This window comes from Pinus tabuliformis, chromosome 2_1 (assembly GCF_031772625.1).
Source record: "Pinus tabuliformis cultivar Carrire ecotype Pingquan chromosome 2_1, CPIR1, whole genome shotgun sequence".
NCBI classification, from domain to species: Eukaryota; Viridiplantae; Streptophyta; class Pinopsida; order Pinales; family Pinaceae; genus Pinus; species Pinus tabuliformis.
The window spans coordinates 947,445,169-947,468,595 of NC_142299.1; positions in this window are offsets into that span (position 1 = coordinate 947,445,169).

The following is a 23,427-nucleotide window of genomic DNA, read 5'->3' on the forward strand; positions in this document are numbered from 1 at the left end:
TCATTAAGGGCTCCCATAGCCATATGTGATCCAAGAATTTGGACACCTCAAGGACCCTGCCCTCACTGTAGTCCTTTCGAACTACATCTCTAGATTACCCCACCTCCCTCCTAGAGATGTGGCTTCCATCTTTGCCAAAATAATGTCAAATTGGTTCTCTTCTCCCTCTTTCGTTGCTGCCCTAGCAAAACTCGAATCTGAATTTCTTTGGCGCTAGAAATCCTCTAAGGAACAAGCTCCCTCTGAATTCCTTCACGGAAATCCTTTTGCAAACCACTGTCGAACCACTCCTCTCTAATCTCTCTTTGTTGCTGCTCAACAACGGATCTAGATTTCTTGGCAAGAAATCTTCTAAGGAACTAATTCCCTCTACTTTGCTTCTGCCCCACTAGGCACTGTTCTGCACCATAGAATCAGCGCCCTACCAACAACTCCAGATGAAGTCACGCTGCACCTCTAGCCACAGCAACTTGAAAAAACGAGACTCAACAGTCACTGTGCTAGCCCAGCAATCACTGTGCCACCTTCTACAACAACAACATCACCCAATCAGGCTGACGCAAGCTCTGCGTGAGCCTCCCTTGGTGACTATGTCACCCCTCCTCTGCACTTCTCGGCTAGAAACTGCGTTGTCTCTCGGGACAGCTGTCTTCAACACTGATTTTCCTTTGTCCTTTTGTTGATGGCTTCAGTCCTCCTTGATCTGCAATCGCTTTGATACCATGTGAAAACTTCTGAATCTAATAAACTAGAAATCCTACTGCAGTAAACTGACTTGCATTACCTACTTGTGTTCTTCATTTAACAAGTTATTTTCAGAAATATTCAGAAAATATTAATGCAAATACACTGTAGTCTACACCAATATACAGAGCAAGTACTAAAAAATAAATGAGACAAACACACAAAGGACACACTTATTTTTGGAATAAAAGTCCCATAAAAACCTAATGCGGGGAAACCGATGCAGCAGCTCTGAGGGTTTTCTATTATTAAGCAAAAGTTCTGAATACAAATGTTGGTTTCCCTCTTGGAAAACTAGTGACAGAGAAATCCAATGGCAAAAAACCTGAGTGAGTTTTACCTCACTTCACCCAGCAGATTCCAGTTGATCGGAGAGCAAAACTGGATGGCCCTGGCTACCACTGCGTTGCCCCTTCACAGTAACTGCGTGAGCCTATGTGGAGTTCTCTGAGGCTCTGCGTCAGCTCTTCTGTCCACTGTATCAGCTTTTCCCGGTTGCTCCAATAGTTCCGGCACTCTGCGTGAAAGGCAACTCTCTCCCTCTGCATTGGCCCTTTTCCCTCTGCATCAAGGCTACATGGGCCCACACTGGCCCAGCGTCAACTCTCCTGGCTACTGCATTGCCTCCACAAGATTCTCTCTGCCTCTCTGTTTGTATTCCTGAAATATCACTGCCCCTCAACTGCAAGATCTCCCCAATCAATTTCCCTCCTAAGAACTTCTCACCTCAGAAAATCGATTTCCTTAATCTCTCTGTGTATCTTCTCCAACTGACCCCAAGCCTCCATTTATACTTTTCCTGTTGAGAAATCAACGACCAAGATTAAGTCTCTAATCAACGGCTAAGATTAAAATAGAATTGATCCTCATCTCTTAGAAGCTTCTCACCCATATTTTCATTAATACCCATTAATCTTTTAATTTTCCAAGTTTAGACTTAGTAGCCCCATTAAAAATATTAATTATTTTAATAAAATACAATCCGGGTGGAAATTCTCCAAATGATTTTTGGCTCTTAGAGATCTCATGTTTTCTAGCCCCTCCACAAAATTTCAAAGCTAGAGCACATCCAATGCTACCCAAAAATCAACAGGAAATGGAGCTCAAGCCTTGGGGATGGCCCCCTGCAAATCCCGAGAGCAAGATACTGTCTCCAGAAGAGTAGATGGTTTGCGAGACTTCACGAGTCCTTGCAATGGCTTTGTCAACCCCTCTACAAATGTGTATACTCTCCTCGCACCACATAAATCGAGCACCATGACTGAGACCCTCAAAAACTCCGAGATATAATGCTCAGAATGCCCTATCTGTCGGAGTTGGGTCAACTCCTTGAAGTGAGCCTCTGGATCCTTCCGATCAAAGTGCTCCACTACTCTCCATGTGAAGTCCTCATAGGAGGTCACGCTGGCATGCCCCAGTGTGTACAAACCATGAAAACACCAATCGTGTGCCACCCCCTCCAGGTGCAATGTGGCGATCTTGATGGCTTCTACCTCTGTCATCCAATTCAGCTAGAAGTATGTGTCCAGCTTCTCTACCCAAGCACGTGTTGTGCACTTGGAAGTGCCATCATATGTAGGGAAATACATTTTCCTAATAGAACGATGTAGCTCATAGTTCTACGTACCATAACCTTTCCCCTTCTCGTTCTGCTTGAGCTTGCAAAAGTCTCTGAAGGTCAAAGCCTCTCTGAAGTCTGCCCCCATGGATTGCCACTCCCGAAAATTCTCCCCCGACAACGATGGATCCTCACCTCCACTAGGCTCTCCCTGCGCCAAAGGTATAAAAGAGGGTAAAGTAGCTCGAGTTGGCTCACTCGAGGATGCCTGTCGCGCAAAGGGTAAAAGGAGATCGAACTGTTGAGAGGCCCCTGAAGTCTCTCCAACTACGAACTCCTGGTGAGTGCTTTGCTCTCGGCTATCGAAAGCCATCTCTTCCCTGCTCTTGGGCTCACCCATATCTTCTGCTATCGCAACCTTCCAACGATCCTCTATGTCTAGAGTAATCTCCAACTCCCTTTCCCTGCTCTAATACCTCTGTCTTTTGTATGTAATATTCTGTCAGTCCTCCTCACTCATAGGAAAATTTCCCCACGGCACTGTTGAGCTAGAATCTAAGCTTTGATACCATTGTAATGTACCAAACTTAAACAAACAGTGATATACAAAAGAAAATACGATTCATACACAAAAAAATTAAACGATCAGCAAATACTTAGTACACATAAGAAATGAGAACCAGCTGATCCATTTTATTAATGGAATGGAGCAAGTACAATAGTATGGAAAATGCACCTCGGCTTTCCTCAATGGAAAGCTCGATAGAACCCAGGTGTCAAACAATAATCTCAATGCTGGAAAGTAACTGCTCCTCTAATGCTCTACGCTATCTCCTAGTAACTACAACTGCTAGTTGGAAAGGAACTGCTAGAAACCTCGCCTCTAGTGCTCAAAAAATGATGAAACTCTAGCCACAATCTCCTTGGCCAAAACCCACAAAAACCCAAAAAGGGTTTGGGCTGAATCCAACCTCCCAAATTCGACCTCCTCCATGGCCCATGTGCTCCAAACAGCTCCAGAAAAACGGCCTGCAAGGAATGGCTACAAATTCCTCCTCCAAACTCTGAAAGGGAAACAAACACCACTCCAAGTATCTCCTCTAACCTCCACGGCAAAGCTCAACCTCCAGGACTGATACTCTACCCACCAAGTAAGCTCCCAATACTGCCTTTGCGTTGGCCCAGGTAGTGCAAAAGTCACACTGCCCAACAAGAAGCTCAATTAGCTACCAAACTCTCCCAAATGTTGACAATCTTCCCTAGCCTCTTCTCCGGAAAATCTCACATTCAAACTCCACTGTTAAGCATCACCAACAAACTCGGCCTCCTCTCTACTGCGTCCTCCAGCAATACGCACCACATAGAAGTGAATGCTTACTGCTAGGAATCACAATGTGATCCTCTTCCTAAAGAAATGAAGAAACCTTCCTAGGATGGCACTCGAAGTCCCTTGAAGAAAGGATGGGCTCTCCGCCTAAAGAACTCGTGCTAAAAAGCCAGTGACTCGGCTAAGCAGCTCGAGCAATCAAAGAGAAATCAATATACTCTAATGATGAATGAGATGAGGAGAGTTGCCTTCCTTATATAGATTTTGTGGAGCACTTTTCCCTCCATTTCGTCCTCCATCGTGGGTCCTCACTTAACCATCGTCATGCAAAAGTTAACCCCCTCCATGCAAATCGAAATAGGGAGTGCGTAATTCCCTAGTGAGGGTGGCCCCCGTGTGTAACTTAACTACAAAACAAACAACTTCTGCCAAGTCTAATCTCCTAATAAAATCAAATGGGGTCCACTAACTCCAAAATTGGCCCCATGATACACAAATTAATCTTGTTCCAAAATAATTTAGGAAGGGACATGACAATTTCCCTTGCCCTAGTGCGTTTTCACTACGAGAAAATTTCGTTTGGTTAAGCTTCAACTTGAGCGCTTGTTGAAGGTTTCATGTGCCTTGACCTTGCTGTTACTCAAAGTTGGAAAACTTTTCTTTCCATCTTAACCTCAGGACATTCAATTTTCCATGCTATTACTCAAACCCTAGGTCTAGCACACCTTACCTTGGCCTCCTCAAAGGATGTGAATTACCTCTCCTTCATTGTTGGAGCCTTGTTCCTAAGTTTTTTCATCCCTTAGAAGCCTTCCTATGTCACCTTTCACATATAAGCCTAGAATATCTCTTAGGTGACCTATATATCGAGACTCGTCCCATTGGTGAAAATGCATAAAGAGCATGGAGTAGTAGTTGTGGTGATAGTGGGCTACTACCTTATTGTTGTCACTTGGTCTAGTTCTTGTGTTGTAGGCTATCCCTCTATAAGGCCTGCTAGATTTTGTGGCAACATGACCCATACAATTTGGCTGCAAGATCCGTATCATCTGTAATGTTCTAGAATAGGAAAAATAGTGATATGATAACAAATAACAGATTTTCACCACAGAAATTTCAAAACAATTAGAACACACCCATAACAATCAGAAATATGGAAGCAACTAAGCCATTTTATTATAAACTGGTGCAAGGGTACAAAATATGGAAGGAATGCACTGAGCCATTTTATTATAAACTGGTGCAAGAGTACAAAATATGGAAGGAATGCACCTGGGCTTGCCTCAAAGGCAAACAGAGCAAAGCCCAAGTGAAGCAATGGCAATCCGTAGCTGCAATCAACTGACCAACTGTTGCATTGCACAGTGCCCAATAATTTTGCACTATCTGCTGCAAAGATATGGCTAAAAACCCCACCTCCGTTGTTCAAAAAATTCTACAAAATTATTTCTAGGCTCCTCAAGCAAAACCCACAAAAACCCAGAAATGGTTTGCCCTGGTTTTGACCTTCCAAAATCGACCTCCAAAAGGCCCCTATGCCCTCCAAAACTGCTGAAGCACACTGACTGTCAATACACCAGCAAAATCATCCTCAAACACTTCGAAAAAGTAGCAATCACCTCCATTAACTCTTCCCTTATTTCTCCCAGCAAGGAACAGCTCCAATAGCTGAGTCTCCACCACCCACGTGTGCTCAATCTCTCCCTTCTGCGCTGGCCCCAGGAACTGCGAAATCCCCACTGAAGAAAGCTATTTCCTCCACCCCAAAAACTCACCCAAATGGCAGCAAATCACCAGAGCTTCTCTCCCGGAATTTATCCCGACAATAGCTCCTCTGAAGAATGCAAAATATCACTACTCGATTTCTCCCACTGTGTCCTCCAGAAATACACACCACCTAGAGGCACTGAATACAAATGCTAGAAACCACACTAAAAATCACCTCCGGAATATATATGGAACTCTCTAGGGTGGCACTCGACGTCCCCTGAAGAAAGGGTGAGTTCTCCACTTGGAAAACTTGTGTTAAACAGCAAGTGACCCGACTAAGCAACTCGAGCAACTAAGAAGAAATTTGATACGCCAAAGATGATCAAATGAAGAGTGTTGCCTTCCTTTTATAGATTTCATGGAGACTTTTTCCCTCTTTTTTCCCTGCTTCGTGGGTCCCTCACTAAGCCTTCGATTTTCCCTCTCATGCATTTAGAACCATTGGCTTAGGGAGTCTGTATTTCCTTATGTGGGTGGCCCCCACATGCTACTAACAAAACCAAAATAACTCACTTCTAACTCCTAAGTTTTCTAAATAAAATCAAATGGGCCCAGGGTTGAGGATGGAGCTACTACTGCAGACTAGATTGCACATCGAGGCGGGTTATGGTTAGGGTTACATGCTCCATTTTTCTCTACACCGTCTACTCCGGTTATGCTTTCTCCTGCCTGTCATCGTTACCTACTACCTTCCATGCTCCACGCGACGACCTACTACTTTTCGTTTACCTTCCTACTGCCGTGACTTCTTGGCGTAACGCATCCCTGACGGTCCTGGCAACTGGTGCGGATATTTCGTGGATTGTCAGCTACGAACATGGAGATTGAGTAGGTTGATTATTTGAAGGACCCTTTTGCTTTGGTCCCCATCTGGACGACCACACCTCCCCCGATATCGGATGTGTCGTTGTCTCAGAAACCCTGCCTCTTTTGACGTTTTCCCTCTATAAGGCCTTCTAGATTTTGTGGCAACATGACCCATACAATTCGGTTGCAAGATCCATATCATCTGTAATGTTCTAGAATAGGAAAAACAATGATATGAAAGCAAATAACAATTTTTCACCATAGAAATTTCAAAACAATTAAAACACACCCATAACAATCAGAAATATGGAAGCAACTAAGCCATTTTATTATAAACTGGTGCAAGGGTACAAAATATGGAAGGAATGCACTAAGCCATTTTATTATAAACTGGTGCAAGAGTACAAAATATGGAAAGAATGCACCTAGGCTTGCCTCAAAGGCAAGCGGAGCAAAGCCCAGGTGAAGAAATGGCAATTCGTAGCTGCGATCAACTGACCAACTGCTGCACTACGCAGTCCCCAATAATTTTGCACTGTCTGCTGCAAAAATATGGCTAAAAACCCCACCTCCATTGTTCAGAAAATTCTACAAAATTATTTCTACGCTCCTCAAGCAAAACCCAAAAAAACTCAGAAATGGTTTGGCCTAGTTTTGAACTTCCAAAAGCAACCCCCATAAGGCCCCTATGCCCTCCAAAACTGTTGAACCACACTGACTGTCAATACACCAGCAAAATCCTCCTCAAACACTTCGAAAAAGTAGCAATCACCTCCATTAACTCTTCCCTTATTTCTCCTGTCAAGGAACATCTCCAATTGCTAAGTCTCCACCACCCACGTGTGCTCAATCTCTCCCTTCTATGCTAGCCCCAGGAACTACGAAATCCCCACTAAAGAAAGCTATTTCCTCCACCCCAAAAACTCACCCAAATGGCAGCAAATCACCAGAGCTTCTCCCCTGGAATTTACCCGACAATAGCTCGTCTGAAGAATGCAAAATATCACTATTCAGTTTCTCCCACTACGTCCTCCAGAAATACGCACCACCTGGAGGCATTGAATACAAATGATAGAAACCACACTGAAAATCACCTCCAGAAGAATATGGATGAACCTCTCTAGGGTGGCACACAAAGTCCCTCGAAGAAAGGGTGAGTTCTCCGCTTGGAAAACTCGTGCTAAACAACAAGTGACCTGGCTAAGAAGCTCGAGCAACTAAGAAGAAATTCGATATGCCAAAGATGATCAAATGAAGAGTGTTGCCTTCCTTTTATAGATTTCATGGAGCCCTTTTCCCTCTTTTTTCCCTGCTTCATGGGTCCCTCACTAAGCCTTCGATTTTGCCTCATGCATTTCGAACCATTGGCTTAGGGAGTCCGTATTTCCTTATGTGGGTGGCCCCCGCATGCTACTAACAAAACCAAAATAACTTACTTCTAACTCCTAAGTTTTCTAAATAAAATCAAATGGGCCCGGGATTGAGGATGGAGCTACTACTGCATACTAAACTACACATCGAGGCGGGTTAGGGTTAGGGTTACATGCTCCATTTTTCTCTGCACTGTCTGCTCTGGTTACGCTTTCGCCTGCTCGTCGTCGTTACTTGCTATCTTTTGTGCTCCCTGCAACGGCCTCCTACTTTTCGTTTACCTTCCTATTGCCGCGAATCCCCGGCGTAAAGCATCCCTGACGGTCATGGCAGCTGGCATGGATATTTCATGGATTGTTAGCTACGGACATGCAGATTGACTAGGTTGATTATTCGGAGGACCCTTTTTCTTTGTTCCCCATCTGGACGACCACACCTCCCCCAATTTCGCATGTGTCGTTGTCTCCGAACCCTGCCTCCTTTGAAGTTTTCCCTCTATAAGGCCTGCTAGATTTTGTGGCAACATGACCCATACAATTTGGCTGCAAGATCCATATCATCTGTAATGTTCTAGAATAGGAAAAACAGTGATATGAAAGAAAATAACAATTTTTCACCACAGAAATTTCAAAACAAATAGAACACACCCATAACAATCAGAAATATGAAAGCAACTAAGCCATTTTATTATAAACTGGTGCAAGGGTACAAAATATGGAAGGAATGCACTAAGCCATTTTATTATAAACTAGTGCAAGAGTACAAAATATGGAAGGAATGCACCTGGGCTTGAGCCCAGGTGAAGCAATGGCAATCCGTAGCTGCAATCAACTGACCAATTACTGCACTGCGCAGTCCCCAATAATTTTGCACTATATGCTGCAAAGATATGGCTAAAAACCCCACCTCAGTTGTTCAGAAAATTCTACAAAATTATTTCTAGGCTCCTCAAGCAAAACCCACAAAATCCCAGAAATGGTTTGGCTTGTTTTTGACCTTCCAAAATCGACCCCCAAAAGGCCCCCTATGCCCTCCAAAACTGCTGAAGCACACTGACTGTCAATACACCAACAAAATTCTCCTCAAACACTTCAAAAAAGTAGCAATCACCTCCATTAACTCTTCCCTTATTTCTCCTGGCAAGGAACAGCTCCAATGGATGAGTCTCCACCACCCACGTGTGCTCAATCTCTCCCTTCTGCGTTGGCCCCAGGAACTGCGAAATCCCCACTGAAGAAAGCTATTTCCTCCAACCCAAAAACTCACCCAAATGGCAGCAAATCACTAGAGCTTCTCTCTCGAAATTTATCCCAACAATAGCTCCTCTCAAGAATGAAAAATATCACTACTCAGTTTCTCCCATTGTGTCCTCCAGAAATACGCACCACCCGGAGGCACTGAATACAAATGCTAGAAACCACATAGAAAATCACCTCCAGAAGAATATGGATGAACCTCTCTAGGGTGGCACTCGAAGTCCCCCGAAGAAAGGGTGATTTCTCCACTTGGAAAACTCATGCTAAACAGCAAGTCAACCAGCTAAGCAGCTTGAGCAACTAAGAAGAAATTTGATATGCCAAAGATGATCAAATGAAGAGTGTTGCCTTCCTTTTATAGATTTCATGAAGCCTTTTTGCCTCTTTTTTCCTTGCTTCCTGGGTCCCTCACTAAGCCTTTGATTTTCCCTCTCATGCATTTCGAACCATTGGCTTAGGGAGTCTGCATTTCGTTATGTGGGTGGCCCCCACATGCTACTAACAAAACCAAAATAACTTACTTCTAACTCCTAAGTTTTCTAAATAAAATCAAATGGGCCCAGGGTTGAGGATGGAGCTACTACTGCAAACTAGACTGCACATCGAGGTGGGTTAGGGTTAGGGTTACATGCAACATTTTTCTCTGCACCGTCCGCTCCAGTTAAACATTCGCCTGTTCGTCGTCGTTACCTGCTAACTTCCGTGCTCCCCGCGACGGCCTCCTAATTTTCATTTACCTTCGTACTGCCCCGAATCCCCGGCGTAACGCATCCCTGACAATCTTGGCAGCTAGCGCGGATATTTCGTGGATTGTCGGCTACAGACATGGAGATTGACTAGGTTGATTATTTGGAGGACCCTTTTGCTTCGGTCCCCATCTGGACAACCACCTCCCACGATACCGGATGTGTCGTTGTCTCTGAACCCTGCCTCCTTTGACATTTTCCCTCAGGCAGCTACCTTGCCATTTCACTCTGAACCGGGAACCTTGTGTCCGGCCAATCATCTGCCTAATGCCCCTCTCACTTGGCCGGGGATTCTGCTACCCCTCCCCCCTCGCCGGCATCCCTACAATTCCTAGCCTCCTGCATAGACCCTGACCCCTCCTTTTACCCTCTGGGTTTTACCATATCCCCTTCTGTTGGCATTACGACCCATCGTTCATCCTCTAGGTCGGATATAAACCCTCCAAATTTGCCCCCTGGTCCTTTGCACACCTTTGTATCTGCTCCTCCCACATTCGGTTTCTTCGAAGGGACGTCGACTGGACTAGGGACCGACGATCCAGAGCAACGAGCTGCTGAACAGGAACCCCATCCTGAACCCTCCCAAGAAGCCAAAACTGACCAGATACCAAAACAGGGCAAGAAATCCAGGTGCGTAAAAGCAAAGAACCAGGACGTTTCCCTTCGTTTCGGAGAGGGCATTCAAATGGGCGATGTTGTTGATAATGCTGATAGGGTCTTCGTCGGCCACGTTCGTGGACAAACTTATTCTTCGGCTAGACTCAAACAGTGGATATGGAGATCTGGGGATACATCCTGATTGATCTACCGACGGTTACTTCCTTGGCTCGAGGATGGTTCGCTCTCCATTTCCTGAGGGCAGACTACACATCCTGGGTGCTATCTAAATTCTGGGACATTGAGCACACCCCCGTGCTACTCAAGAGAAGGAAGCCCCTTGTTTGATCCGGAACGGGAACAATTGGGAGTTGGTCCCCTTTGGGTAAGACTCCCTGGTTTACCCTTACACTTTTGGTCAAAGGATATCTTTCGGCGCATTGGGAACGCCCTAAGCACATACCTAGAGCATGACAATTCATATCTATCATCTGGCAACATGTCCCTGGCACAGATATTGGTTCATCTGGACACTAGGGAGGGGTTAGAGGAACACATCACTCTCCATTGGAAGCATTATACGCGTACTCATATTTTGGACTACGAGGGTGTACCATTTCGTTGTAGGCGTTGTCACAAAGTCGGGCATCTATACAAGGAATGTCCACTGGTAAAGCATACCTCTGTTCCAGAGCATCAGCCAGAGGTACCTGAGACCATCCATGGGGCACTGATCATCCAGCAACCATTAGCACCGAACCGAACAAAGCTACCAAAGCTCGTGAGAGGAAGCGCAGCACTGCCCATACTCAACCTCCCTCGCCTCCAATGACCAGGGCACGGGCGGCAGCGAAGACGGCGCTCTCTTCGGGTAATTCTAATCTTTGCTCTTTTGTTAATTCCCTTACTTCCACTACTTCTGTGTTATTCACCTCTGCATCACATTGCATTCATTCATCAGTTTCGGCTCCCCCCTCATTATCTTGCCCATTGAATCCTCCCCCTCCAACCTTCTCCTGTACTCCTCCCTCCTTCCCAGACTAATCCCCCCCCAAGGACTCCCTCTGTAGTTTCAGACTCTTCCAATCGATCCCACTCTTACAATCTTCGATCCCTAAACAGCCCCCTGACACAGGTTTCTTTGGGAATTGGTTTTATCTCCCCCCTTGCCCCCGAAACCACCTCGGGGCTGACCCTCCTCCATATCCAAGGCCAAGATACAAGCAGGTATGGATGTAGTTGCTGGCCACCAACTCGCCATTGACCAAGTTCTTAGAGCACAGAACACCCTGGGTTCCTCCCCCTCATGAAGTTGCTCTCCTTCAATTGTCGAGGGTTAGCTAGTCCCGCAAAAAAACTAGCCTTTTGCAGACTCTTGAACTTAGAAAAGGTGGAAGTTATTTTTCTTCAAGAGACACTTGGGTTAGCTAAGCACATCACCCCTATAATGGAGGCAATGATCCCTAGATGGCATTTCCACGCTTTCAATGTGAATGGGAGATCAGGTGGAATAGCTTTGGGATTTAATCCCAAGCTGATCAAATTGAACAACATTTGGGGTGGATATGGATACATTGGGGCGGACATTTTTTCATCTGAGCTCTGTCTTGATATTAGGTTGATCAATGTTTATGGTCCCTGTCAAAACCGGGCAACTTTCTGGGAACATCTCCTTCGATCCAGCCTCCTCCAAGTGGATAATATCATATTGGGAGGTGATCTTAACTTTTCAATCGGATATGCTGAATCATGGGGACATAATGCACAGATTGATTCTCTATCTGACACTTTTGAGGCTCTTCTTGAGGAGCATGGGCTAATTGATATTCCTTTGGCTCATCCTCAACCGACCTGGAGGAACAGGAGGACGAGGGATGCCATGTTGGCGCGAAGATTGGATCGCTTCCTTATCAAGGAGTGACTATTAGGACAATGTCGTATCTACAGACAGTGGGTTGGTTCTAGAGGCATGTCTGACCACTCACCTATTTATCTTGAATTCAGTGGCCACTCGCACAAGCCCAAAGCACCTTTTAAATTCAATGCTTCATGGTTAAAGGACCCTGAGTATATCCGGCTTGTCTCAGACCACTGGAAGGCCAACCCTCCAAGTGCGGGAAGGAACATATCGGAAGGGTTTGCTCATAATCTTATAAGCCTTAAGTGACTCTATGAACTGGGCACATAACAAGAGACTTCGCGATGATGAAACCCTTAGTAACATTGAATCTGAGATAGCAAGTTTGGAAGATGAGCATGGGCACGGCTACTTGTCTGCTGACCATAAGGAACACCTCACCTCCCTTGTTACTCAGAGGGACAAAATTCTGAAGGACAGGGAAGAATCGTGGAGGCTCCGAAGCAGAGCAATTTGGTTGAAAGAAGGAGATGACAACACCAAGTTCTATCATAAATTTGCTAATGGACGCAGAGCAATCAACACTATCTGGCAAATGACCAATGAGCAGGGAATCCGGGTACATTCTTTTCAAAACCTGGCCTCTCTTGGGACTTCTCATTTTAGGAATCTCTACAAGGCACCCCGCAATGCTTCTTTAGCAGAAATTATAAGAGTGGCCCGTCTTTTCCCTCGCTTTGTAGATCAAGAGGATGCAGAGGACCTGATCAAGCCTATATCGATGGGGGAGCTTGAATCTACATTGAAATGGTTCAAGAAGGACAAGAGCCTCGGACCTGATGGATGGCCTATGGAGTTTTATACAACTTTCTTTGATATACTTGGTGAGGATCTACTCAAAATCATTGAAGATTGCCGCACCTCGGGACGCATGTATGAGGCTTTCAACTCCACATTTATAGCGCTCATTCCAAAATCGGATCATCTGGAATCCTTCAATGATTTCCGACCAATATCGCTCTGCAACTGTATTTACAAAATCATAGCAAAAATCATTGCCAATCGCCTACGTCCCATCCTCTCTACACACATCTCATCCAAACAATTTGCTTTCCTTAAGGATTGCCAGATTCATGAAGCTATTGGAACAACTCAGGAGGTCATGCACTCCATCAAGTCTAAAAACCTGAAAGGTATGATTCTAAAGGTAGACCTCTCAAAAGCTTTTGATCGTGCTAGCTGGTTATATCTTAGAATGCTTTTAACTCATTTGGGGTTTCCTCCAGAATTCATCAATTGGATTATGTGTTGTATAACAAAAGTTTCTTTCAGTGTTCTTATTAATGGCTCGGCCTCTCCATTCTTTCACTCGAAAATGGGACTCAGACAAGGATGTCCCCTCTCCCCTCTACTATTTTTTCTTATCATGGAAGGACTTAGCAAACTAATACTGGAAGAGCGCAGACTGGGCCGCCTATAGGGCATCAAGATTACCAACAACTGCACTTTGACTCATTTACTATTTGTAGATGATGTCCTGCTACTTCTTAATGGTGGTATAGGGGATTTGACAGGTTTATTAGCTATTATGACATTATTCAGTGTAGCCACGGGAATGGAGATCAACAACAACAAATCTACCATCACTACATCGGGATGTTCACCTCACGAAATTCATTTTGCCCTTCACAAGTTCCCCTTCACTTTACACACCATGGATGAAGGCCTAAAATATCTTGGTTATCGGCTAAAGCCTCAACACTATAGAATTGCGGACTGGATATGGTTGGTTGCTAAGATCGAGCAAAGGCTCAACATCTGGCATCACAAATATCTCTCAAGAGCTGGTCGACTAGTTCTCATAAAATCTGTATTGGAGGCTACCCCTGTCTACTGGATGTCCTTGGCTTGGATCCCTAGGGGCATACTCTCGAGGATACAAAATCTATGTTGCAGATTCCTTTGGAAAGGTAGACAGGAAGGAAGGCTATTTTCTTGGGCTCGCTGGGAGCTGATTGCTCTACCCAAGAAATGGGGAGGGTGGGGCATCAAAAGCCTGTCACATTTCTCCTCTACCCTTGCTGCTAAATTGGGGTGGCAGCTTCTCACATCACGAAGCTTATGGACTATGGTAGTCTCCAAAAAATACATACATCCTCATGGCATTTTGGACTGGATCAGACTACCCTCCTGGAGCAGATCAGGCATCTCAATTATATGGAAAGTTGTCCTCAACTCTATTTCCTATATTCGAGATGGGATTACATGGCGAATAAAATCAGGTTCTTCGGTCAGAGTTGGGTTGGATTCATGGATTGGAAGTGGAAACGCATACAGGCTCCCACATGATTTAATCACACATCTCAATAATGCGGGCATCTCTCATCTTGATCATATCGCTGATCCGGAGAACACCAACCTTTTTTCACAAGCCTAGAAATCTGTTATTCAATTAAACCTCCCCGATATCTGGCATCAAGATTGGGAATCATACATAAATGCACTAATTGAACCTCATATCAGGATCACAAAAGGTGAAGATGAATTGATCTGGGCATTGGAAAAACATGGGAAGTATACACCCAAGGATGGATACCCTATCATCTTCGCGGCACAACGACCACCTGTTCTTGAGAGGTGGTGGAGCCTACTCTAGAAACTGAAAGCACCTCCCCACTCCCGACTGTTCATGTGGACGGTGCTCCAGAACAAAGCCCCCACAAGGGATAATCTCATGAAATGCTCATTCAATGGTCCATCTTGGTGTTGTTTATGTAGACAAAGCTCTGAATCTGCTGAACATCTTTTTTTGTTTTGCCCGATCACATTAGAGTTGTGTAATATGCTTCTCTCATCTATCCCCATATGCCTTCGATGGCAAGGAAACTCTATACTGGATGCCTGGCACAACTGGTGGGTGATGGCCAAGCCACTCAATGCCAGGAACATTCCTATTCTCATATGCTAGGCCATTTGGTTAGCTAGAAACCAGATCATATTCTGTCATCATGCGCCAAACTGGAACCTTATCTTTTGCCCGAGTACAGTCCATATATAATCTTATTCCTAATGATGATCCTACCTGTTGACCACTACGTGTTAACAACTCATAGCAGTACACCCTTTTTTTTCGCAAAAGGGATAGTGCCTGATCGATGTGTTTGTGCCGTCCAGTTATCATCATCAGCTTGATCATCATCTTATAATGTAAACCCATTCTGCATGTGTATAATCAAAATAATCTCAGCAGATCTGCGTCGTGTATGTAATTACCTAGGTAAACCTATTTTTCTAATGACGATTTACATTCCGGGAGGTTTTTTGTCTCACCAATCCATTCTCAGATGGTCAGCAGAGTTTTCCTTCAACCTTACCCCAAAGCCGGAATGGATTTTGTCACTGGGATCTTAGGGGAGTCCTAGTGTTCTAGATCAAGTCTATATAAAAGTGATTTGAGAATACTCCTAACTATTTGGTTAGGTTATTTTATTACAAATTGCTTGGTCTGATAGATTATATTTGTGTCGCAAAATTTGGTAGTCTGTGAGGGTCTTTTGCAAATGGACTTTCCCCCTTGAGATGTAAAAATCATGATGTAAAGTGTCTTGAGGGTTGGAAAAATAATTTATCCCCTCATAGGTTAATTAATTAAATTTTCTGGCCAAAATTAATTAAAATCCTAAGCCAGGAATTTAATTAATTCTAGATCCTAGGTAAATTTAAATTCTCCAAAGGCAAAATTCGTCGTTCCTTAAAAATTAAATTTTAAGAGGTTCAAGGACTAAGGTAAATTAATTATTTTGCTAAATTTTAAGCCTTTGGTCCCTGGCATTAAGTCAGTCAAAATTTTGAGGAAATTAATTCAAAAATTTAATTTTTTAATTAATTAAAATGCATTTAATTGAAACATTCGAATTTCCTCAAGAATTTAAAATTTCGATGGATGAGATTAAAAGGAATTTTGATCCTCATCAACGGTCGAGATTGCTTTGATGAGGATCACTCAAACTAGCCGTTGGAGGATTTATCTTTAAATAGGAGGTCATTTGTCAGTCAGTGGATCCGATCTGTAGATCGTGTACTAAGCGAAAAGCTCTTGTGTAAACTTTTTTTCGGATAATAAAGGAAGATTTTGGGGTTAATTTTCGCCAGTGTTACTCTTCGTAGAAATATTGTAAGATGTGTTATTTTCATGCATAATTTTTTTTTAGCCATTGATAATAGCTTCCGAAGAGTGATTTGAGTACAGGTATCTTACTCAGTCATTGGGGTTTGAAGAATAATCTAAATTCTGAATGTAATAGCAGGTATCTCTATTTGTCTGAGTTTTATTATTGTTTTCTCGCTCTATGTTGATGTATGAATTGAGTTTTGCAAGAAAGTCTTGGTTTTTAGATCATCGGGCGTTCAAGGAAGTTTTCGGTTGAACCAGCCAACTCCCGATCCGTGTTTTCTGAAGAGCCCAGCTTAATTTGATCCTGGGCTTATCATAAGATATTTTTTATAGGTGATACGTGAAGGGTTTTGAGCTCAGTACCTTCTCTAAAATTCAAAGAATTTAATTTTTCCGTGCTAAATCGATAGATCTAGCTTTTGAGAGCCTCTGATTATCAGATCTGGGAGCAGAGTTAGACTCACACTCCCTAGATCTGATAGATCTGCCATTCATGTACATAGATCTATAATTATTTTTGGTTTTCTGACTTGGGTTTTTCTGGGTTTTTGTATATATCATTTGGGTGTTTTATTGTTGTCTTGCAACTGCAAATCTGAAAGGAGAAATCTGTATAGAGTCCAGATCTAAGCCCTAGAGGGTAAGATCTGGATCTCTGGGGTTCATCAACATCAGTTTGCAGGAATATTATTTATCATTTTGCAGTTTGGGGGTTTAAGTTTAAAAAATTTTTTAAACCTAGAAAAATTTATAAGAGTTCCAAAAATTTTTAGATCTGGAAATTTCGTGAGGGTTTCAGGGTTAAATCTGAAGCAATTGGATTCGACATTTTAATTAAAATTTTCAGAAAATTCTTAAGGGGTTTCTGGGCCACCTGTCTGCTGCCTGCGTTTTCAATTTCTCTACTGCCTAAGGTCTTTTTTTCTAGCAGAAAATTTTGATTTGTTCATGCTGTCTGCATCCTGGGGTTTTCTGGAAATTTCAGATCCTACTCTCTGCTGCTCGATTTTTCATCCTCCAGCAAGCAAAATCAAACCCTTTTTGTCTGCCCATCGCCTTCTTCTGCCGTAGTGCCAAGCATTCCTCAAATCTACAAACACGGCCCATTTCATCAAAAAACCTTTCCACTGCTCCCTCAGCTCCTCTCACTTTTTTTTTCCGCGTTGCCTCCCTCGCTGCAGCTCGAATCCACATCACCTGTCCAAACCCTCATCGCTCCATCGCTGACCTGCGTATCTCCTTCCTTGTCTCATACAACTCCCTCAGCTCTTTCCGTCGCTGTTTACTGCTATTTGTTGCCTCTAACAAACCTGCATGCTCCAGCACCTTCGAGCCAGCGTTTCTCCCTTGCACCCGCAGCGTCTTCTCACTGCCCAGCATCCACCTGCAAGAAAAATCGCACTCTTCCCTGCCTTCGAAATCCTCCATACGCCTCTCCTCGCTGCTGTCCATTACCATTGTTCTCCTTATGCTCATCAACCCGCAAGCCAGCTGCCTATCGCTCGCTCACCCTTTAATTCCATCGTATCCCTCAGGCTTCACGTTGCCCATCGCTCAGCCTTCTTCGAGCTCTGTTGCCGCCGTCAAAGACCTGCACAACAGTAAACACTTCGAATTTTTATTTCTATGAATGCGATTAGGTTAGTTCTCTTATTTCATTCCTTTTGCATTGTTAGTTAGATTCATTTTTTTTAATTGGATTTTCTATTTTGATTTTTTTTAATATTTTTTGTTTTTTAATTACTTTAGGTTCATTCCATTTATTTTCTTTTTATCTCATTTAAAATGAAAATCCAAAACATTTAGAAAAAATGAAAAAGCCTTTTTATTTTTTTATTTTTATTGACGTTTGATGTTGTTTTTATGTTTTGATTTTTTTTTTACAAAATTTAAAAAAAAAAAAAAAAAAAAAAAAAAAAAAAAATTAAAATATATATATATACAAAATCATAAAAATCAAAAAATCCTAAAAGTTAAAAATCTAAAAACATTAAAAAATTTCTAAATGTTAAAAATCATAAAAATTTTAAAAATTTTAAAAATCTAAAAGATTTGAAAAACATTTAAAAATCTAAAAATTGAAAAAAAAAAAAAAAATCTAACTTTAGAATTTGGAATAAAATAAATTGAAGGATTTACGCTTTCACATTAAGTATTTTTAATGTGGCCTATGGCCCATTAAAAATCTATTTTATTGACCCTTTGATTTATTTTCCTCATCTTTCACATTAAATTAAGTTCCTAAGGAATAACTAAATTTAAACCTAAAGTTCCTTGGTATTATTTGGTGATTACATGCATTTTTTATATTTCTCTATGGTCAAGATGCTATAAATGTTTTAAATTATATTGGTTGTAGGATAGAGTTAAATGTTCTAGATTGATCATTAAATGAAGATCATTTTAAATTTTGAATCTCTTGCATGTTCAAGTTTTGGGCATTTACATTAATTGTTCATGATCATCACTTTGTCACATCTATAAGTTTCACTGGATGACTTGTTATTACTTAGTCTACGGTTAATTCAACATAAAGGCACTGGTCTGTAGTCATTTATATCTTGTAATTGTGTCTTGCCTTAATCCATCTATCGTAATTGACCGAGGCTTGCTTTAGATTCATCAAGTTGTCCATCATTAAAACCTCCTAGAGTCTGTGTTTCACAGGCTTTTTCATTCATTTACCTCAGGGACTACCCCCCTTGACTTGCCTAGGAGAGAGTCTAAATGGAGTAAGGGTCAAGAGTGACAGCCCTTACTATGAGTGTTGTGGCAGTGCCTAGACACTTTGTGCGACAACACTTCCAACTCCAATCGCCCTATCATACCCAAATCTATTGATAAAAACCATCCATGGGCATACTTCGACGGATTTTCATAAAAGGAATGTGGGGGGCAAGTTGTACTTCACCTATCTGATTCCCACTTCTACAAAATCCAAATGGGGCTAGGGAATGGAACCAATAGTTTTGTTGAGCTTATCACTCTTAGACACCTCCAATTTGCATTAGAAAAACAGTGTAGAAATTTACAAATATTTGGGGATTCCAAGATCATAATCGATTGGTTCAACAATACTTCTATCTGTCATGCATATTCTTTGAGGCATATTTTGGATGAGGCACTTCGATTAAAGAAACATTTTGACACCATTGTTTGCCATCATATATACAGGGAACGTAATCAAATTTCTGATCAGCTTTCCAAGGAAGCTGCGGTCCGGCCTAGAGGTTCATGGATGATTTAGGAGCAAAGGGACAAAACCACTACCAATACTACCACGGACCTTATATGGGCATCAAAGCATAGGGGCTCGATGGGCCTGTTTTTTTTGTTTTGAATACCTCACAGTACATATTTTAGTTATCATTATGATGTATATATCGTCAGATACACTCAGTACTCCCACTGGGAGATTTTTTGTACACAGTTATTTTTTGCAGGGTGAGTCGCCCCAACTTACAGTACATGTAATTTTCTTAATATTAATGAAAATTTAGGCCCCGTCTCCTCCAAAATTGGCCCCAAAATGTAGAAATTAATCCTGTTCCAAAATAGTTTAGGAAGGGGCATTACAGTCCTCCCCTCCCAAATGTTGCTTGTCCCTAAGCAACTTCAATGTTGGATGATAACGTATATGCTCGCCCTCCCAAGTAGCATCCTCATCCAGCAAGCTCTTCCAACGCACCAAGTATTCTCTAATTAACCTGCTTCTAAGCTTCCTTTCCCTGGTCTCCAAGATGGCTTCCCGTTCCAAAACCAGATGCCCCTCATCAAGTGGATGCAATTCCACAGTTGTTGTAACTTGTTGCCCCAACACCCTCTTGAGGCATGAAACATGGAAAATATTGTGGATCTTGCTCCCTAGCTTTAGCTCCAACTCATAAGCTACTTCTCCAACCCTTCTAATCACTCTGTAGGGTCCATAAAATCGTGGTTGCAGCTTTTCGGCCCCCTTCTGTTTCAGAGTGGACTACCAGTACGACTACAATCAAAGGTACACCAAGTCCCCTTCCTCAAAATGCCTCTCAATCTGATGTCTGTCAACATATATCTCCTGTTGATTCTGAGTTGTCTGCAAATTATCCTTAAGAGCCTTGAGGATGTATTGGCTCTCTAGGATCCAATCTTTGGCCTTTGGGGCCCAACTGTCTCCAAAAACGATGTCAGCAAAAGATAAAGCATCATAACCATATAGAGCATGGAAAGGAGTCATACCAATGGACATATGATGTGTGGTGTTGTAGAAGTACTCTCCCAAGTGCAGCCATCGAATCCATGCCCTTTTCCACCCTCTCACATAGTTCCTGAGATAACCTTCTAGTCATTTGTTGACCCTCTTTGTCTGGTCGTCTTTATGTGGATGGTAACTGGTGCTCGAAGTGAGCTCAATGCCCACTAGCCTGAAAATCCCTTGCCAAAATCCCCCCATAAATTGGTTGTCTCAGTCATTGACTATAGTCTTAGGGAGCCCGTGCAAGCGGAAGACCTCCCTAAAGAACAACTCTGCCAACTAAGAAGTTGAATACCGTGTCAGAATGGCAAAGAAATGTGCAAACTTGGGTATTTAGTCGACCACCACAAAAATGCAATCCTTCCCCTGCATCGAGGGAAGCCTCATGATGAAGTCCATAGAGATACTCTCCCATTTCCCCTCAGGAATGGGGAGAGGCTGCAACAATCTTGCTGGATGGGTCAACTCCCCCTTGTTCCTCTGACAAGCCTCACACTCATGCACATATCTCAATACGTCCCCCTTGAGGCCCTTCCAGGTGAAGCGCTCTCTCACTGCCATGTAGGTCTTTCTGAATCCCTGGTGCCCAAACAAAGGGGAATCATGAGTTGCACAAAGGATACGCTCCCTCAATTGTGACCCCGAAACCAAAAATATGTGCCCCTTGTAGTATATAACCTCATCCATCACCCTGTAGCGCTCATCTGCATAACTGCCCTCCAAGATCTCGCATGCCCGACGATCCTTGGAGTACTCCACTAATAGTTGTGCCTTCCAGTCATGGAAGATGCTCATGAGTGAAAGTCCTGCGGGCCTCCTGGATAGTGCATCGGCTACCACATTGTGCTTCCCTTGCACATACTCAATATCAAAATCATAGGCCTGCACCTTGCTGACCCATCTCTGTTGTCTATCGTTGAGGCCCTGTTGCCCCATGAAGTGGTGAACACTGTTGTGATCTGTCTTCACCTGAAACCAGTTACCCACCAAGTACTGTCGAAACTTGGCCAATGCATGCATTATGGCCAACATCTCCTTGTTGTCTGAGCTCCATCTATCCATGAAAAATCCCCCTTCTTAGTCAAATCAGTGAGGGGTGCTACCAATTGTTAGAAGTCCTTAACGAACTTGCGGTAATAAGTACAGATGCCCAAGAACCCTCTTAGCATTGTCACATCTCTAGGCACTAGCCAATCCCGAATGGCCCTGATCTTCTTCTCGTGCACCTTGACCCCATCTGCGCCTATGATGTGTCCCAAGTAGAGCATCTCCGTTAGCCCAAACTCGCACTTGGACATCTTGGCGTAGAACTGTTGCTCCTCCAAGATATGTAACACTGCCTCTAGATGTTGCAAGTGCTCCTCCCACATCCTGTTGTAGATCAAGATATCATCAAAGAATACCAACACAAATCTCCTCAGTTGACCTCTAAACACATGGTTCATGCATGACTGAAAGGTAGCAGGTGCATTGGTCAACCCAAAGGGCATGACCAAAAACTCAAAATGCCCATAATGATATTTGAAAGTTGTCTTCGGAATATCCTGCTCCCTCAGTCGAATCTGATGATACCCGGACCGCAAATCTATCTTAGAGAAGTATTTGGCTCCTCTAAGCTCATCCATTGACTCATCAATACGTAGAATGGGATACCGGTTCTTCAATGTCTTCTTGTTGAGTACCGTGTAGTCAATTCACATGTGTAGAGTCCCATCCTTCTTCACCAGAACGACTGAAGAAGCAAATGGACTGGAACTCGGTCTAATGTGACCCAACGCCAATAGCTCCCTGATGGCCCTCTCAATCTCATCCTTATAGATTTTGGGATGCCTATAGGGTGTAATAATGATTGCCTGCACACCAGGCTCCAGCTCTGTAGTGTGCTCAAACCCCTTGTCATGTGGCTACCCTAGTGGTATATCTCCAAAAACCACTGGATATTTGTCCAGTATAGCCTGTATGTCTGGATGTGGTGGCTTGGTTCGTCCCCCAGTCTCTAAAATCCTCAGTTGTATTGTCCATGCTATGTCCCCATACCTCAAATCGGCCTCCATCCCGTGGGCCGAAACCGTCTGTGGAAGATATGAATGTATGCCCCAAAGAATGACTACTTCACCATCCGACCCGGTAGATTCCATCTCTAGTTTCCTCCAGTGGGTGGTAACTCTGCCAAGGGAATACAACCATTGGACACCCATCACCACATTGGTGTCTGGTACGTCCACCACGAAGAAATGATCTATCATTGAATAGTTCCCCATGGTCACTGTCAAAGCAGGAACATATAGAGTGCACTGCATAGTTTTGTCTCCTGGTACCAGAACTGAAAACCCCTCAAACTCTGCAGTGGTGATGCCTCTCCTTTGGACCATCTGAGCATCAATAAAATTGTGGATGACACCACTGTCTACTAAGACTGAGATACATTGTCCCTGCACTGTGTCTCTGATCCTCATGGTCAAAAATTTGGGAACCCCATACAAAGAGGCTAGGACTCCCCCAGATGGTGCAAAAGATGCTCCCTCATGTGGTGGTGGTGGTGGTGGTCCCCTCTCTGATGGATCCTCATTGTCTCCCCCACCAAACTCCAACTCCACCTCATCCTCCTGATCGTTGTTGGAGAAGACCTCGATATAATGCTTCTTACCCGTTGTGCACCGATGGCCCGGTGCCCATGGCTCCCGACATGTAAAACACAACATCCTCCTCCTGAGGTCTCTCCTGGTCTCATCATCCAAATGCCCTCACCCTTGGGTTGTTCTCTGTTCTGGGGGTGCTCCAGTGTCACTCCCCTTCTGAGGGTAGGGAGTGTGTGGTGGAAAGGGTGCCTGGGTCTTGGGGAAGGTCCCCTGCAAGTCTCTCGTACAAGTCACGACCTCCAATAGAATAGAGGGTCTGTGTGACTTCACCAGTCCACACAGTGGCTCAATCAACCCCTCCACAAATGTGTATACTCACCTAGCATTTGAAAAATCTAGTACCACG